This window comes from Nicrophorus vespilloides, unplaced genomic scaffold (genome assembly GCF_001412225.1).
Source record: "Nicrophorus vespilloides isolate i.1.1-1 unplaced genomic scaffold, Nicve_v1.0, whole genome shotgun sequence".
Classification (NCBI taxonomy): Eukaryota; Metazoa; Arthropoda; class Insecta; order Coleoptera; family Silphidae; genus Nicrophorus; species Nicrophorus vespilloides.
In genome coordinates, this window is record NW_017099815.1 from 1 (window position 1) to 19,976 (window position 19,976).

General features: G+C 27.2%; 1 long non-coding RNA gene and 1 other non-coding gene across 2 annotated transcripts in view; one reads left to right on the top strand and one right to left on the bottom strand.

The window, feature by feature from the left end:
• Positions 1-6,430: 6,430 nt before the first annotated feature.
• Trnar-ccu lies at positions 6,431-6,503 on the top strand. The gene has a single exon. It is a non-coding gene; the product is annotated as a tRNA-Arg (tRNA).
• Positions 6,504-7,934: 1,431 nt separating this feature from the next.
• Positions 7,935-19,976, bottom strand: part of LOC108565686 — a 41,163-nt gene continuing 29,121 nt past the window's right edge. Inside the window, exons 2-3 of the long non-coding RNA XR_001891184.1 lie at positions 12,228-12,263; positions 7,935-8,004 (exon numbers count right to left, since the gene is read on the bottom strand). This is a non-coding gene — a long non-coding RNA (uncharacterized LOC108565686). The remainder of the gene's footprint in view (positions 8,005-12,227; positions 12,264-19,976) is intronic.

Here is a 19,976-nt window from a genome sequence, read left to right on the forward strand (position 1 = left end):
TAAATTGAAAACTATTAAAAATAATTTTGTAATGCTCACTACATGATACTTTACAAGTTACTTGCAAAACAAATATTATAGAAAGTAAACTGTAACAAGTTCAATATATTAAAAAATTTAAATACAATTAAATTGTAATCATTGTATTGGAAACATTCACTACGCGATACTTGGCAATTTACTTGGAAAACAAAAATATGACAAGTAACTTGGCAAATTAATATATAAAGAAATTGAAAAAAATAAGAAAATAATTTTGTAATGCTTACTACATGACACTTTACAAGTTACTTGAAAAACAAACATTATAGAAATTAAATTGTAACAAGTTCAATATATTAAAAATAAATACAATTAAATTGTAATAATTGTATTGGAAAGAGTCACTACGCGATACTTGGCAATTTACTTGGAAAACAAAAATATGACAAGCAACTTGGCAAACTAATATATAAAAAATTTAAAATTTAAGAAAATAATTTCGTAATGCTCACTATTAAATTGTAACAAGTTCAATGTATTAAAAAAAATAAATACAATTAAATTGTAATAATTGTATTGGAAAGAGACACTATGCGATACTTGGCAAGTTACTTGGAAAACAAAAATATAATTAAATTGAAATTATAATCATATTAAAATTAAAATTGTATTGCAAATACTCAATACTTGTCAAGTAACTTGGAAAACAAATAATGAAATTACATTCTAACTAGTATTACAAATTGAAGTACAATTAATAAACTATTACTATTACAATTTTATTTCAACTAGTCACTACGCGATACTTGGCAAGTTACTTGGAAAACAAAAATATAATTAAATGGAAATTATAATCACTGTAAACTTAAAATTGCATTGCAAATACTCATACTTGACAAGTTACTTGGAAAACAAATAATGAAATTACATTGTAACAAGTATTACAAATTGAAGTACAATTAATAAAGCTACTATTACAATTTTATTTCAAATAGTCACTATGCAAGTTACTTAACAAGTAATTTGGCAATCAAATATAAATAAATTAAAATTATAATAATTTTAAAATTATATTTCAAATACTCAATACTTGAAAAGTTACTTGACAAACATACATTATTATATTAAAATACTTCTATAATAATTCTATAGAATTTTCTCTTTTTATTTATCTTTTGAATTATTTATTTTCTTTTCATACGGTATAATCTGCGGTTTGGAGAAATTACTGAAAGAAGTTAAGTGAATTTAATCGGATTAAATTCTTCATGAAAATATACCGGATATTAATCGGTTTACGATACAGTTTTCATATTCGTTGATATAGTTTTTCCCTTTATACACACAAGTTTCTTTTTGTGCGGTTTATTATTATTTTATGTAGTTCCTCGATTAGTCCGATTTCAAACAGTCCTGCCGTACTATGCGAGGTATATTTATATAAATCACACATGTAAATCTATTATCTTAAATAAATAATTGACCGAGAACTAACACATAAAAACCCATTAAAAACAGTGAACTAAAACAACTATAAACTTTAAAAGCATTACAGAATTACAACGCAAGATGTGCACATATTTATTATTATTATTTCGTACAGCTTTCGAGTTTTACGATGGAAGAAATCCACCTTTTTATTTATTTATTTTTTCACTCTCGTTACTTTCTCATTACATTTTTTTGCAAAAGAAGCTGGAAATACAAGTTCGTCGTTTTTTTCGCTCTCTCAAAACGTAATTATTATTCAGACGGGGCACAGCGTAATCTCTTTTTTGTACTTCTTTGCATGTCTCATATTCTACATATTTTCCCCCAGTTCCTCAGAATTTACGTTATATGGAAGTCGGATAATGTCGTACAAACTCGTTAATTTTTTTGTTGAATAATATATAGTTTTTGAACAGATTTATATCTTTTAATATTAAACAATGTTTTTTTTTGTTAATTACAGGTTTGATTGGATTTTTCTATTAATTAATTTGAATATACAGTTGATACAATTTTCAATCAATGTAATTTTTAATTCGGATTTATTGAAATTGAAAATTTGTGAATATCACTAAATTTTCATTAATTTGATGGAGTAATATAATATTTTTGTATACATTTTATTCCATTAAAAGAAAATGAAATGCGCAATTTATTTTAATTGAAAAGTATATTCGAATGGATGTAAATATTTTGAAAATGTTTTTCCAAGAGTTTTATAATTGCATTGAATGTTTAATTAACAATTAAATTCATCGCTTGAAAATATCATTTAAATGCATATTTTTTTTTTGGTTTTCCATGAAAATATTGATTCTCATATCCATTCATTTGCAAATATAAAAATTATTAATGTAAAATACATTGTAATTAAAATATTATTTTACTTATTACATTTTTTTATATAATATTTGTTACTTTGCAATTCATACTGAGTAACTTGTCTAGTATCAAGTAGTATACAAGTATATAACATTTATTAATTTGACAGTTAACAGCAACAAAATCAATAGTCCTTTGTATGTTATTATACAATAAATATTGTTTATTATTATTATTTTACATCTAATGTTGTTAGTAACAACAGCTACGAAACTTCAATACATGACGCTAATATAAAACGACTGTTTTGACAGTTCAAACAGTGGTTGATTACAAATCAATTAATTTGACATTTGACAGCTACGAAATGTCAATATCAAAAAGGTATCATGTAATGAATATTCACATATTTAATTTGACAATTGACAGTTACAAAAAAAAATATACAAAATCACTAGTCCTTTGTATGTCATTATACAATATATATTGTTTATTATCATTATATTATATCTAATGTTGTTATTAACAACAGCTACGAAACGTCAATACATGACGCTAAAATAAAACGAATATTTTGACAGTTCACACAGTGGTTGATTACAAATCAATTAATTTGACATTTGACAGCTACGAAATGTCAATATCTAACTCTATACAAAATCTTTCAGATTTTGCTAAATATTTTATCTCACTGTTGTCATTAACGCAAAATATAATATTTGTTACTTTGCAATTAATACTGAGTAATTTGTCAGTCATAAAGTAGTGAATATTTCTATAAAATTTATTAATTTGACAAAAAATATACGAAATCACTATTCCTTTGTATGTTATTATACCATATATTTTGTTTATTATCATATAATAATTTGATCAAATAAATTGAAACGTCAATACATGACGCTAACTCACAGAGTGGTTGATGACAAATCAATTAATTTGACAGTTGACAGTTACGAAACGTCAATTCATTACACATACTGTTATTATAAACACAATTAGAATGAAAGTAAAGAATATATACCTTTTATATTCAAAATATATTGGTTAAACAGGTAATTAAAATGACAGTTAATAAATTGATTAATTTGACAGTTGACAGCTACGAAACATCAATATTAGAATCAAAGTATTGAATATAAAGAATATATACCTTGTTCATGTAACATATATTGAGTAAATTGAATTGACAGTTGATAAATCAATTAATTTGACAGTTGACAGCTACGAAACGTCAATACACTACTCTTAGTATTAATATAAACACAATTATAATCAGAGTATTCAATATATAGTATATAGAACTTTTATATTCAAAATATGTTAGGTAAACAGGTCATCGAATTGACAGTTGACAAATTCATTAATTTGACAATTGACAGCTACGAAACGTTAATACATTACACTTACTATTATTATAAACACAATTAGAATCAAAGTATTCAATATATAGTATATAGACCTTTTATATTCAAAATATGTTGGATAAACAAGTCATCAAATAGACAGTTGATAAATTAATTAATTTGACAGTTGAAATCAATATATTACACTTACTATTATTATAAATACTTTTAGAATGAAAGTATTCAATATTATAGCTATAACTTTTATTTTCCACTTATTGGTTGGTTAAACAGATAATTACATTGACAGTTGACAAATCAATGAATTTGACAGTTGACAGTGTTATGGATGATCAATCAATTAATTTAATTGTCAAACTGATAATGTGATGAAATTGACAGTTGACAACTACGAAACGTCAATGACGTCAATAACGAACGTTCACAAAATCATTATATCGAATTTTGTTTCATCGAAAACGTGAACATCCTCTGTGTTTGTATTTTTTTTGTTCGTCGTATGGTGACAATCTCGTTATCAGCTCGTTCGCATTGTATTTGTTGATATTTTTATTAAACAATTAATTACGGATTAGTAGATAAAACGGCGAAAGACATATGTTTGGTTTCTGGATGAATGTAATAAAAAATGGATTTCCGTCACGGTTCGCCTGTCATACGCGTTATGGTGAGACGCAGCGACGCATATGCATATGTGTTCGTAGCACGGAGGATACGAGCGTCGCGACGCCCTCCGCATCGATGCTACAACACTGTAAGCTATACTATATATGGATGTGTGTTATATATACGTGCGTTTATATGTACATAAACTTAAATATATGTGTGTGTGTTATATACTATATCTGTAATGTAACGGCTGCGATAAAATATAAAAATATATCAAACAAGAAAAAAAAATGTTGATACTTTGGATGTGCTCCTCATCGACCACTTTCAGGTATTGCTGATACTGCGCTACCGTCTGTGGCAAAAAAAATATATTTTTTTTCAACAATTTTTTTTTTGTCAAAAAACTTACATTTCTTTACAAGTTTTTGTAAAATAATTAACGTAATCAAATCTAAATCAACATTAATCTGCAAAGAATTGGTCAAATTCATTGTTTTAATTAAATTAGTAACTAAAAACAGGTAAATTGATTTTTTTCTGTGCAAAAACATGCTCAAAATTTAATATTTATTTGACAAATTTTACTAAAAACATGCATTAAGTTTTTTTTCTTACATAATTATTACGATACTTTGGAAGTCGACCACTTTTAGGTATTGCAGATACAGCGCTACCGTTTGTGGACAAAAAAAAAAATATAATTTTTTTCAACAGAACTTTTCTTTTTGTCAAAAAAACTTACATTTCTTTACAAGTTTTTGTAATTAATTAATGTAATCAAATCTAAATCAACAATATACTGCAAAAAATTGGTCAAATTCATTGTTTTAATTAAATTAATAAATAAAAACAGGTGAATGAAATTTTTGAAATTTGACGAATTTTACTAAAAAAACATGCATTAAGTTTTTTTTTCCATACATAATTATTACGTACTTATTTTATCGTAAAGTATATTTTATTATCAAAGCGACGAAAAATTTAATGATTTGTTCTATTTTTGTAATATTAAAAAAAATGGGTCATTTTGACCTAGTTGTAGTTGTGTTATATTTCACAAAAATAATTAATAATTTCATTGTCAAATAAATATTGATTACTTAATTAATCAATAAATCAATAAAACCAATAATTAATTATAAATCTACATATAACAATGATTTGTTAGTTCATTCCAAAAACCAAATATTGTTATGCTGATAAGTTATCTAATAGTTATTTTTTATTGTATTATATAAATATACATTTATTGTTGTTTTTGTTTATATTATTTATCATGATTGCAGCTCAACTATGACCGACTCCAACGAAATCAATCTATAAAAAGAACAAAACATACGTTTACTGATTTGATTCGCACAAAATTTTCGTTTTGCCAAATAGTTTTAATTAAAGAGGCGTTACGATTTCGAGTGCAAATACTCACGTGAAATGCACACGATTTAATTATTGCGATAAAACGATCGCATGTTTGACATTGACGGTGCGAAATGAAAGGACTAAAGGATAAATGAAGGACCATCACGTACGAAACGTCGCATGCAAAGGAAGTCGTGTTTGTTTCGGGCTCGAAAGTTAATTGAGGATTCTTTTTTTCGTTTCGTAATGCCTTGATTTTCTGTTATTGCAGGTTTTGATCGTGATCTGCAAATTGGACGAACTCATGACATTCGATTAAAACACTTTATGAAATGATTAACAAATAAAAAAAAAAACGAAACGTGAAATGGAAGAGTTGCATGTTTGAAATTTAGACAAAGTTTAGTTCTTAGTTTAGACAAGAGATGGCGTATCGTAGATATATTGATATTTTTAATATTTTTCTATAATTCCATAATTAAATAAGAAAAAAGACACGTTTTACGAATAAATTATGTAATATTTTTTTATTTACATTTTATTCAAATCAGAGAAATTTGGATGTGGCGGCAAATTTGAAATTACATTTATTTTATAAGTTGTAATACCTTATGTATAACATAATAAATTACAGGTAAAATACATTAGATTTAATAATTAAACTAAATATTACTTTAATAACGAACATATTATAACATTTTGCTAATTGACTAATTATTCAACGAGATTTTTGTATATTTTATTCGCATAATGGAAATTTGGAAATGGCGGGAATTTTGAAATTATTTTTTTTGTAAGCCCCAGTGGCCTAATGGATAAGGCATCGGCCTCCTAAGCCGGGGATTGTGGGTTCGAGTCCCATCTGGGGTACATTTACATTTTGGTTAACAATTCAACAACTAATTCAGCACTGAAATGTTGAAAGTTTTAATACAAATCCATATTTTAGCATATAGTATACACGTTATACTTGACAAGTACTTTACTAGTTATTTGGTAACTATAAAGTTTAACGTACAATTATTTTACAAGTGATAGATCCAAAATTTCCTTGAAGAACATGCTTTATACTTGACAAGTACTTTATAGAGTACATTTTTTTTAAAACTGATAATTAGATGATGATGGTTATTTGTATATGCATTTTATTTGACAAGTACTTTATCAGTTACTTGGTAAATATTGCGCAAAGTTTATAAAAGTGATAATATCGAAAATTTCATCTTGAAAAGATAGAGGTTATTTTCATGTAGTAGTAGATTGTTTACATACTTGACAAGTACTTTATAAGTTACTTTCTAAATATTGCAAAATTAATATAAGTACAATTATTTGAAAAGTGATCAAAATTTTTATATTTTCTTGAGAAGTTGGATGTAGTTTGTACGTACTACATATGTCATACTTGACAAGTACTTTAACAGTTACTTGATAAATTTAAAATAAAGTTTAGAGTACTTTTTTAAGTGATAAATCGGAAAATGGCTGTTATTCGCATGTAATAATATATACTTGACAAGTACGTGTAAGATTTAGTTTCCAAATTTTATTAAATTAACGTTTTACATTAAAGCAATCTTTCTAAAAACTTGTTTATCGTTCAACTGAGTGATGCAGTGCATTCCGGAATTAATGTTTTCGAGTATACAAACTTGTGTAGCTATTAAAACCTCGACTCGATGTAGTGTAATATAAAGGGCTTGCAGCATCATCGTCGTCTAGGATTGTCTAGCCAAGAAGTAGGTTTTACGAATGCGTAAATAGTTAACTAACTAGGACATATGGAGTGAAGAGAGAGGAGAGGAAGTGACGATGATGAGGCACGATCATTACTTATACAGGGCTTCAAACTCCCTCTCTCTCTCTCTCTACATCTACTATCTATCACACCGCATCCTTTTTAATTACATTAACACGCTGCGAGCGAGCATTTGCATCCATCCATCTATCCGACGATTAATCACCCTCCACTTCTCCAATTCTAACACCCCTTCCAAAACACGCTTGATCTGCTTAATGAATACAGTATGCTCATTTCTAGCACTACACATTCATCATCTACATCATCATCATCACAGAGATAACAACAACAAATAAAATGCATCCATCAATTTCATGCATATCCAACGTAAATATACAAATTAAATGATTACCACAAAACAAAGTAGTTTGATGAAACGACTTTTTAATTACTGTTACAATTAACCTTTTGTATTAACTTACAATAAGAATCAAACTTTTAAAATACAATACTTTTAACTTCACTTATCATTTGTTTCATACTTTTAATATACTACATACTTTTATAGCGTATTTCGGTGAACCAAGGGGCGCATCTGCAGAACTAACGTCAAATCGTTTACGGTTTTGTCTGAAAAAGAGAAGTGGAGCCTCGTTTAGAACTAGGATTTGATGGCCTTTCATGCATAAGCAAAGTATCCTGTGTAACACACCATTGTTACAATTTTAAGTCATCTTTTACTTCACTCTTTTAACTCATTTTTTCTTTTGAACTTTTCAAGCACTCTTTACTTCATACTTTATTATAAACTTTTAACTAATACTTTATTTCATACATTTAACTTCTTTTTTTATAATATAAAGAAGGAGTTAAAACGTCTTTACATTATAAATTTAATATACTAATTGTTTCATACTTTTAACGCTCTTTATACTTTTATGACAAATTTCGGTAATACTGAAAAAGACTAGTGGTGCATGTCTTAGAACTAAGATTCGATGACGATTGCATGCAATTTTGCATAAACATAGACACATATGTAAAGGATATGGTAGAAATATTCGCCGCACGTCCGCAAAGGGTTATCTTACGATTATCATAATTTTATCTCACCTTTCACTTTACACTTTATTTCATATTTTGAACTCATTCTTAACTTTATACTTTTAAGAGACCAATTGTTTCATACTGTCAAGTCATGCTTTGTTTCATACTTTTAACGTACTCTTTACTTTATACTTCACTTCACACTTATAACTCATACTTTATTTCAAATTTTTAACTCCTTCGTATTAATTTTATACTTTTAACCCATCCTTTACTTTATTCATTGAACATACCAATTGTTTCATACTTTCAACTCATTTTTTGTCTCATACTTTTAATGCACTCTTTACGTAATACTTTACTTCACACTTATAACTCATCCTTTATTTCACATTTTTAACTACTTTAATTTATACTTGTAACGTACTATTTTTTTTTCATACTTTCAAGTAATCCTCAGTTTCATACTTTTAATGCACTCTTTACTTCGTACTTTTAACCCATCCTTTACTTTATACATTTAACATACCAATTGTTTCATACTTTCAACTTATCCTTTGTTTCATACTTTTAACGCACTCTTTACGTTATACTTTACATCACACTTATAACTCATACTTTATTTCACATTTTTAACTCCTTCTTTACTTTATACTTGTAACATACCATTTTCCTCATACTATAAAGTATTCCTTAGTTTCATACTTTTAATGCACTCTTTACATCATACTTTTAACCCATCCTTTACGCTATACATTTAACATGCCAATTGTTTCATACTTTCAACTCATCCTTTGTTTCATACTTTTAACGCACTCTTTACGTTATACTTTACTTCACATTTTGAACTCCTTCTTTACTTTATACTTGTAACATACCAAGTGATTCATACTTTCACGTAATCCTTTATTTCATACTTTTAACGCACTCTTTACTTCATACTTTTAACTTTTTAGCTTTATACTTTTAATAAACCAATTGTTTTACACTCTTAACATACCATTTATTACACACCATTTAACTCACCCTTTTTATACTTATTTATGTACAATACAAACATTACATCTTTCAAAGCTTTAATGCACGTACTTTCCGGGAGTTTAATTAATTGAAAACTGTAGGGGTGCAAAACTTTTAGATTACTTTACTCGCTCTCTTTTTCTTCTCCTCTCTAACATACATAAATACGTTTATTCTTCTCTCCTTCCATTTTTTTAACTTCTTGAGTATACATCTTTTGTATTCTTTTGAGGCTTCTCGAACAGTCCGTGAATAATAATAAAGGAACGCCGTTAGTTCTTCCCAACTTGAAAACCAGAGAAAAACTTGCATCGCACTTTGCATTTGGTTATATTCGATACTACATGATCTGTGCTATTAAGTATACTCAACCATGTGTATTAAGTATACAAATTGAGAAAACCATAGCAAAGAATTGCAAGGAAGAAAATCGCATAATGTTAAATGTAAGTTTACTTTAATATTAAGCAGTTTCTTATTAAGTTTCTCTATGAATATAATAAAAATAAAAGTTTTTTTTTAGTTTCTTGTATAATTAATCAACAAAATCAACAAAAATTATCATCTTTACTAAAAAAATAAATCTAAAAGTTTTGTTGATTTTAATCTTCTTGTAAAAATATATTAATTATAACTTTTCTTGTTTTTTTTGTGATTAATTTTAGTTGAAAATTTAATGAAGTTATTCCAAATTTGTTACACCTCAACGAACGGTAGAAACCGCAAAGAATTGCGAGATTGTAAAAATAAAACTCGTCGTTAATCACGGCTATTTTCATCTTTCCATCAAAAATAGACCTCGAGGCAGGAACTAAGAGCAACGAGCAGATTGAACGCTAAGACTTCTTCAAAAAAGAATAAATAAGAAAAAAAATACAATTAAAAAATTTCAACGAAACTTTTATAATTTTAAATATTCAATTGAAACAATAAATAAAATAGACTAAAAATAAGCAAATGTAATAAAATAGACTAAAAACACTTTCGTTTTTACGATTATTTATTTACCTACTTGTTTTATTTACTTTGAGATGAACGCAATTTCAAGAAGAAAATATTTGCAAAATCTTTCGACGCATCTCGTTTATTTTGTTTCAGTATTAACAAATTTATTTTAAGTATAATTTTCAATAAAATTTTTAATTTCGACATGAAACAGATATTTAAATATAATCAGACTTTAAGTCATTTACTTCTGTTGTTAAAAATTCTAATATTTATACAATTACAGAATAACTACAAATGATAATTACATAATCAAATATGTATATTAAAGATAAAACTATGGCCTTTCCAATGAGTCTATTAGCATTTTTATGATATTTATAGTTTATCTGCAATAAGCTTTTATTTATATTTGGATTAAAAAAAAAACAAACAAGTATGTCTAATCTATAACCTAACCTAAAATTGACAACTGTCATCTGTCAATTTTCACTTGTCAAATGTCACTTGTCAATTGAAACTTGTCAAATAATACAAATAGATAAAACTATGGCCTTTCGAATGAGCCTATTAAAATTTTTGTTAATTTTAACTACAATTTTTTATAAATTATTATTTAATAATTTTAAATTATTAAAAGTTTGTATATATTTTATAATTAAATAATGAATAGTTTTCAAATACGCATCTTTTAATTACTAAATTATGATTTTTTTTAAATTTATTTAATGACGTTTTCACGTTTTATTTTATTAGTCAATAACTGCTTATGCTAATTCGATCATTTATTAATAAAATTAAAGATAAAACTATCCCCTAAAAACTGTTACTTAATCTTAATTAATTACTAAATTATGATAATTTTTCGATTTCTTTAGTCACGTCTTTACGTTTTATCTGATTTTTGGATAAACACCTACACTAATTTGATCAAATTAAAGATAAAACTTTCTAATAAACTGAATTTGTGAAACGAGTACTAACTATAATTAAGCCATTATCAGTAATAAAACTTTATAAGCTATTCGATTAACTCTGCACTACTTTTACCGATATTGCTAATTCTATGTAAACGTCAGCAGAGCAAACCAAACGTTATAAAGAAAGCAAATTTAAAACTGCTATCGTAATTAGATCCGAGAATGAAGGAATTGCGAAATTAGGGAAAAAAAACGATGCCGTTAAAAGCATTTCGTCGTCTTCAAATTTTTAACAGGAATATTAGATTAGCAGTGAAAATGTGATAGCTCCATTATAGAAAGTTAATACACTTCGGAAAGAGGAATTGCATTACACTCGAATCAAACTTCTTGTGTTCAAGTTACTTTTCAAACAAATTTCAAACAAGATTTTATAAATCTATATATTTTTTTTCAGTTTCATCTTTGTAAATAATAAGGAATAAATGAATAGAAAATGTTTCTTGAACGAGATAAAATATTGGAAAATTCGATTCATTTAGGTTCAAAAATAAGGAAAAATTAACGGAAAATTTATTTTGTTCAAGTTCAAAAATAAAATATGGAAAAATTAATAGAAAATGTGGTTTATTTGTGCAAAAAAATTTACTGAAAATTTGGTTATGTTAACAAAATAAAGAAAAAAATATACAATAAATGTAGTTTAAATAAGTTTATAAATGAAAGAAAATTGGATGGAAAATTCAGTTTATTAAAGTTAAAAATATAACAGGGAAAATGTACAGAAAATAGAATAATTTAAGTTATGAGAACAAAATTGTAAGTGGTCGTTATATGCGTTTGCATAGCAAAACAGGAGGAAGTAAAACGATATAAATATGAAGGAAAATAACATCTAGTTGATAACGTCGACTTATTTACCTTTAATATCCACTTTCCGTGCACTCAGCGAATTGCCTGCAAACAAAAAATAAACAATACTTTAATTCATTTAAAATGCATTAATAAATATTATTAACCATACATATTTTCTAGGCTAATGAGCGTAGATTTACATGTGATAATTATTGTGTAAATATTTAATTGTTTTTTTTTAGAATCCATGCTTAATTGGTATACTGTCCTAAAAACACGTGATATTTGACAGCTAATTTGTCTTTATGTTTGACATATGTCAAATAATACAAGCAGTTTGACAACTAGTCAAACATCGCGTACAAGAATACGATTTCTTCTATATTCCGCACTGTTTGAGACCGGACTAATCGAGTACTTTAAAAGGATTCAGGTTATTTTGAGATGTTTTAATAATACTATAGTAAATCCGCACTATCCGCATCTATAACCTAACATTAAGTACACTGATCCAAATATACGTGATTTGTAACAAGGAATTTATCTTGTTTGTCCTTGACATATGTCACATGTTGCAAATATTTGACAACTTGTCAAACACCACGTATTGTGTGTGTCCACTTCTACGTACATGAATACCTTGTATAGAGCGGGTTATCGATTTTTCCTATATCCTGCACTGTTTGAAATTGCACTAATTGAGTACTTTAAAATTGCATAAAAAAGATTTAGTTTGTTTTGAAGTTTTTTTTTTACATTAAATCCGCACTAATTGAAGCCGCATTATGCTGTATTGCTGTGTTTGGATTTGAAACACAAACAAGTATGTCTAATTTATAACCTAACCTAAAAATACGTGATATATGACAAGTAACTTATGTAGTATTTATCTTTGACATATGTCAAATAATACAAATATTTGACAACTTGTCAAACATCGCATATTATGTGTCCTAACCTAACCTCTAATTCACATATGTACTTTAAAATCTCCTTATGGGTATTTCGAAATACCTCAAGGATCAATACTAGATCAAACTCAATACTAATATTAAAATTTCCTCTTTAATAACATTTGCATTTACATTATTGAACATCAATGGAATCACTTCGTTGTGAATTATACGAAATTGAATGATGCAAAATCGCATTTAATTTTCGTAATTTCCAATTGAATTTCGCGTCGCGTTTTAATTCCTCTTTTTTTTGCTCTCTTTGTGGACATTTCACTGCAATCCACGCAGATTTCGCGATCGAATTAAGCTCTCTCAATGTAGCCGCCTTAATCCCATCTCTCAGTCCGGAGATCAACAATTAAAATACTCGGTTGGAACGGAACTTTCGTCGAACAAATGTTTTTTAATTGAATCCTCTGCTCGATTCCTCCTCGTAATTTCGTCAGAGTCTGTTAGTTTTAAGTCGAATAAACTGTCCTAATCCGAAGAAGTGTTAAGCGATTTAATTAATAAGCTTTAATGATGTAAACAGATGAGAAAAATATATATAGTGCATATTTGATCGATCCATTGGGATTTGTTGTGATTATAGGTGGATTAGTGTATAATCCGGATTACTGAATGTTGATCAAACGAAATATTTGGAATATTCGGCTTTGAATTTGCATAGTAGTTATATTCGATAACTTTAAATCAATATAAAAAACGAGCGCAGAAAGCATTCATGTCAAGTGTCATCTGTCAACGATCACCTGTCAAATGTCACTTGTCAACTGATACCTTCCTATTCAAGTTTTTTGTTTACATGTTTTACATGCATAGCTTAACTTAAGTAAGGTACGTTGTCAAACCATTGCGTATTCAATAAACTATCATCAAAATTCCATCTTTTTAAATGTGTATTTATGAATGTTGAGCATCAGAAATGCAAATTTTCTGTCGAAAAATATGCATTATTATTATAAAACATGTGTCAACTGTCAACTTTCACCTGTCAAATGTTACCTGTCATTTGATACCTTCCTATCCGTGTACCATGTTCTTATACAGGCATTACTCAGTTGACCATTTGTAAACATCTACTTACATTGACCATCTACATACATTGCTTAACTTTTGCAAATTGTCAAACCATTACGTATTCAATAAATTATCAACAAAATTGCAACTTTTAAAATATGGATTTTGTGAATGTTCAACATCGTAAATGCTTGTTTTGCAAGGAAGTAATGAGTGCAGAAAATTATGTCAACTGTCATCTGTTAACTTTCACTTGAAAAATGTCACCTGTCAACTGAAACTTTTCAAAAGCCACCTGTCATCTGATACCTTTCTATCCTGCTACCATTTTATATGTATTACTCCACTTTTGTAAGTCGTCAATTTTTAAAGATCATCTACTTACATTGCTTAACTTTTGAAACTTTTCAAACCAATACGTATTCAAAAATTATCAACAAAATTCGAGCGCAGAAAATATCAATTATTATTATTATAAAAAGTATGTCAATTGTCAACTTTCACCTGTTCAATGTCACTTGTCAACTGAAACTTTTCAAATATCACCTGTCATTTGATGTAAAATGTTCAATGTTCTTATACAGACATTACTCAACCTTTGGAACTTGTCCATTTGTAAATTTCATCTACATACATTTCTTAACTTTTGTAAATTATCAAATCATTACGTATTCAATAAGTTATCTACAAAATTCGAACTTTTTTAAAATTATTGACTTGATTCGCATTTAAATAATTAGTGCAGAATATACACATTTTAATTATTATGAAAAGTAAGATAACTGTCAAATGTCACCTGTCAACTGAAACCTGTCATCTGCCTGTCCAGCTACCATCTTTGACATACATTACTCAACTATTACAAGCTGTCAAACTGTAAAAATAATCTACACCCTTTTGTAAGTTGTCAAACCATTAAGTATTCAATAAATTATCAACAAAATTCCGTGATTAAAAATATGTATTTTGTAAATGTTGAGCATAGAAAATGCAAATTGGTTTTCTGTCGAAAAATATGATTTAATTGTTGACTTGATTCACATGTACTAAATAAGCGCAGAAAATATAAATTATTATTATAAAAAGTATGTCAACTGTCAACTTTCACCTGTCCAATGTCACTTGTCAACTGAAACTTTTCAAATGTCACCTGTCATTTGATACCTGCATATCAGTGTACAATGTTCTTATACAGCCATTACTCAACCTTTGGAACTTGTCCATTTGTAAAAATCATCTACATACATTTCTTAACTTTTGTAAATTATCAAATCATTACGTATTCAATAAGTTATCAACAAAATTCGAACTTTTTATTAAATTATTGACTTGATTCGCATTTAAATAATGAGTGCAGAATATACACATTTTAATTATTATGAAAAGTATGATAACTATCATATGTCACCTGTCAACTGAAACTTGTCAATTGACACATGTCATCTGATACCTTCCTATACAGCTACCATCTTTGACATACATTACTCAACTATTACAACTACATACTTTTGTAAGTTGTCAAACCATTAAGTATTCAATAAATTATCAACAAAATTCCATGTTTTAAAATATGTATTTTGTGAATGTTGAGCATCAGAAATGCAAATTGGTTTTCTGTCGGAAAATATGATTAAATTATTGACTTGATTTTGCAAGTCAGAAGGCATATCGCTTTGCGAGTATCGGAACACAAAGTTTGGATTATTTAAATGCAATTTGCTTTCAGGCATCGAAATAAGCAAAGATGGAAAACGCGCTGAAAAAAAAAGAGGAGGTTGGGTAGGATGGAAACCGGCAACGGGAAATTAATTTAAATGCATTGGGGAAAAGTTTCGCTCCGTCGAAGTATTTTAATTTCAGATTTCTTCGGTATATATACGGGAATGCAATAGCCATTTCGAATATTTTAGCGGTAATAGAAAATGGGACACAAATACGAGGGAACAAAGAAAAAAAAATAAGAAAATTGTACGTGACAATGAGCGAAGTGCCGGATTAATGCCATAAATTACTGCAGTATCAATGACACGAATTTCAATCAAAGAAAATTCATTCATTTCAATTTCTTTTAAGTGGAAATTCTTTTATTTTGTTTAGATTTTCAGCGAAAGAAGAAATGTTAATTGAATATTTGACATTTGTGTAATTTAAATTTTTAATTATGTTTTCTTTTTTTGTAAATTGACGTTTTATTTGGAAAAGTTCAGTATTTCCTTAAAGATTATTAATTTTTAGAAAAATTTTTGTTTATAAATAATCTGAAAATAGATCATGTTTTTACATTAAAATTGTAGACTAAACCATTAAACACAAAGCAAAACAATCTTTCAACTTGCAAATGTTTATTGAAATTTGTATATTCTTACTTTTATTACCTCAAAAAACAAAGAAAAAAAGTTTTCCAAATACAACCATTCGTAAATCCTAAAAAATCTTAATTATTTTGATTATTTTGATTATAAGCTCCAAATGTCAAAATTTTGACAGTTTGTAGTTCTGAAATTTAAATTATATGACACATGTCAAGGTTACGTCAAAATTTGAAAACTTAATGAAATGATTAATAACATTTTACTTTTACATAAAAAGCAACTTTATTTAGACCAAAATGTACCTCGTTCTAAATTCAAACATTCATAATTACTAAAACAAAACTAATGACTTCAATGATAATCTCTAAATGTTAAAATTTTGACATATTATTGTAATCCAATTTAAATTATATGACAGATGTCAAAGTGACTTCAAAATTATAAAAGAAGATAATCACCATTACATAAGTACTTTATTTAATGAAATGACCAATATTGTCAAAATAAATGTCAAATTTTTGACAGATTGCTGCAATCCAATTTAAATTATATGACAGATGTCAAGTTACTTCAAAATTATAATAAAACATAATCACCATTACATAAGTACTTTATCTAACGAAATGACCAATATTAAGGAAAGTAACAATTTACTTTTTTTCAAAGGAAAAAATATTTTATTTCTTTCATATGAAGTTGAAAAATTGAATTATACAAAAAAGTAGTTGCCAAATTTATTTCCATGTTGAACCATTAATAATTACTAAATAAATCTTAATTACTTGACAACGTCCAAATGTCAAAATTTTGACATATTCTAGCAATCCAATTTAAATTATACGACAGGTGTCAATGTTACGTCATATTTAAAACAAAACAATAAAAAATCGCTAATAAGTACTTTATTTAATGAAATAATTAATATTAATGAATAAAAAAACATTTACAAAAAATGTTTTATTTTAAGAAAATTGGAATGTTTCAATTTTACAAACAAAAAAACTAGCTAACTTTATTTTTGCGCAACGAGTAAGAAATGAGCAACGTTGAAACATGTTCAATTTGTATCATTATTTATAATTGCCTGTTTGAAAAAATAAATAAAATAAAAGAAAAGAAAAAAAACTTTTACGTTGAAAGTATTTCTGTTGAAAAATTCTTCAGATTGTTTGGAAATAAGGAATTTGCAAAATTAAATTATTATCCTGTTTCGTGCTCTTCTCGGAGGTTCTTTCAACGGTTATACCGGAGCTTAGGATGCGCCCCAAGAGATGTCCCAATTAATTATGGATATGGAGGGTTTCCAAGTGGATCAACGATCCTCCTTTCATCGCACCTAATAAACGAGAGAATCTATAACTCTGATCTTCTCTCTCATAAAAAATTGTTGCATTTATGAAAATATTGATTGGAAATTCAATAAGAATAAAAGATTTTACTTACGCGATGGACCAAATGTAAACGCGAAATTATTGTTCCAATAATTCAGTGCAAACAAACAAAAACCGCTTTTAAAATGGAGAGAGAGAGGAATTCGTCTGTAATTCAATTAAATGAGAATTCCAATTAAATTTCTCACAAAGTGAAGGCAAACAACAAAAAAAGAGTATCAAAGTTATTTGAAATATTCAAAGTTAATTTGTGTTTCAATTTTTAAAGTCACTGTGAAACTGAACTATTTTAATTTGCGTGGTATACAAAAAAAAATCCTTATTAATTTAATAATTTTTAATTAAGAATTGTGTAATATAAATTTACTTATGAAATACTTCCTAGAAGCTATTTCTCTGACGCTTTAAAAGAAAAATTAATTTTTGTGCGGGTTGTTCTAAATTATTTAATTAATTTTATATAAAAAACATAATAAAATATTAAAAAGAAGTGTTATGAAATCAGTATTAACTTATTTCCTCTATTTACAGATTCTCGTTATGTAATAATATTATTTTGTCAACTGTCATCTGTCAAATAGCACCTGTCAACTGTCACTTGTCAAAGGCCACCTATTAAATAATAATTGAAATAATTGAAGATGTGTTACATAATAACATTTTTTATCATTTTGTTAATTAAACTACGTTAATTTGTTATTCATTAACCAATAAATTAGTTAAATCACGAGGATTAAGGTGTCATCTGTCAAATGTATCCAGTCAACTGTCATCTGTCAAATGTCAACTGACGCTTGTCAAATGTCACATATTAAATTATAATTGAAACAAATAATCCACCTGCCAATAAATTAGTTAAATCTCGAGGATTAAGATCAAATTTAATCATTAAAAATGTTTACTGCAATGTACAGTATAGCAAATATTTACATACACACACACAGCAGTCTCGTTTTTCAGTGAGATCGTAATTGAAATTTGGTAGGTGTAATTTTTCAGGAGTGGTGATTACAGACTTCAGACGAATGCGTGGGAGGATTTTTCAGGTGGGATTACGTGCATCTAATTCCGTTCGCAAATTGGGTTTTGAGAATGAACCAAAACGTAGACGTATTTTTAGAGTTCGATCAGCTCGAAAATTTAATTTAAAAAAAAGTAAGAAAAATATAATTAAATGCAATTTCATGTTGGTTATGTAATGCTTTTTTCTCTCTTTTCACTGTGGTCGAGCCACTTGTTTATAGTAGTGGTTGGGGTGGATTCCTTTTGCATGCGAAATGAAATGCAAAGTGAACGTCCCTGGAATGCGCCCGCCGTTAATTTGAAAAGTTCCGCCATAAATTAATGGACCCATCGCGCTTCGCTCAATTTCCATGAAAATTACGTCCGCCAAACGATAATTTATTCAAAATGCTTCTGCCCTTTTGTTTTCAATCCACTCACATCGATATTTGCACACAAAAAGTACCAGTTTGTTTTTTGTGTATTTACATTTCCTTTTAATTACTATAGTTTTGACGGCAAAAAAGTTTTCAATTCATCATTTTCACATTACATTCTACAAATGTTCTCTTTTTCATTGAAACAAACTCAAAATACTGTACAACAAGACTATGTATATGTACATCTTTTTTAATTACTTTCATGTCAACCGTAAAATGTCAAAATTTTGACAGCTTATAGCAATCATATTTAAAATATATGACAGATGATAATCACTAACCTATAAGTACTTTATGCTCCTCTTTTTGAGTTCAACCATGCATAATTACTAATAAATCTTACACTTTACTGTCAACCTCAAAATGTTAACATTTTTGACAGTCTGTACTTTAGGTAAGGAAATGCTTTTTTATCAAAATGCTCCATTTTTGACAGTTTGTAACAATCAAATTTAAAGTATGTGACAGATGTCAAAGTTACGTCAAAATTTATAAAGAAAATATATAACTATTAAATAAGTATTTTAGTTAAGAAAATGATTAATATTAATGAAAAAACACATTGACTTCTTTGCAAATGAAAAACATTTTATTTCATGAAAATTTGGTTTAAAAAATTAGTAAAAAGTTGCCAATTTATTTTTTATCAAAATATACCTTTTCCAAGTTGAACCATTCATAATTACTAGAAAAT